Raw genomic sequence first — 1,073 nt, forward strand, 5'->3', positions numbered from 1 at the left:
CAAGTTTCACTATCGAGGGCACAGGGTAAAAAAAATCTGATCAATGCGGCCTTTGGTACAGGGGTTACGTGTACTTTTAACTTAAAAAAAACGTAGACACCTGGAAGATTCCACAATTTTTGTTAAAATGGCATCGTGTTTTGTGAAAAATGGTAATTATGCAATATTTTACGTTCTTTTGAAATGGACTGTAGACAACGAACAAACATTTCAACAAATTGGCAACTAAATGTCTTTAAAGAGAAATCTCTCGGCTTTACAAATCACTTCTGGAATTTTCTATACGATCATGCGTTCGGAAGTTACAGGCGCTCAAAGTAGAAAGTACCTTTTCTCATATGATGACGAATAACTCGGCCAATAAAAACTGTACAACAAAATTAAACAAACGAGATTAAAGAGAAAAGTTTGCTTTTTAAAATTATTCCATTGGAATTACCAGAAAAAATTTCATTTGGCCCATGCATCCTCTCAAACTTGACCAACATTTTTTAACATTCGCTTACTGCGCTTCATCTTTAAACAAAAGGAACAAACTACATAAAAATAATTTTTGAATTCCCGATTCAAAAACTAGAAACTTCGGGCTATAAAATGCTCTGTCACAATATTTTTTGTAGCTATTTTTCGCGAAGATATATGCATCTGAAAATGACCAATATTTTCGGCAAATTTTAGTGATGCTTTAATTTTGGCGCCCAGTGTAGATTATACAGATAATAAAATAATCTCCTTGTGTGAAAGCGATTTAATTATTATTTCCTCGCTCTTTTATAAATTGTTGAATTATTTTTTTATGCAATTTTCTAGGCAATTAATTTTTTACCTTTTTCTTTAATCGAATGAGTGTCTCCCATATTTATTTAGATAATTTTGGATCTTTTTATACAGAGCTAAAGCTTATGCTTAATGGATTTCCATACGTACGACGTTCTTGTATAATAAAAAGAAACATCCGTGATATTTTTTTGGCGGCAAGCTGTTGACTTGGAGCGTTTCGTCTTGGGCCTGCTAATGGACTCGTCAGTAAGGCTACCTAGCAGACCTTTTTTTTTTTTTTTTTTTTTTTAAAT

The sequence above is a fragment of the Dufourea novaeangliae genome, unplaced genomic scaffold (genome assembly GCF_001272555.1).
Source record: "Dufourea novaeangliae isolate 0120121106 unplaced genomic scaffold, ASM127255v1 scaffold20, whole genome shotgun sequence".
Lineage (NCBI taxonomy): Eukaryota > Metazoa > Arthropoda > Insecta > Hymenoptera > Halictidae > Dufourea > Dufourea novaeangliae.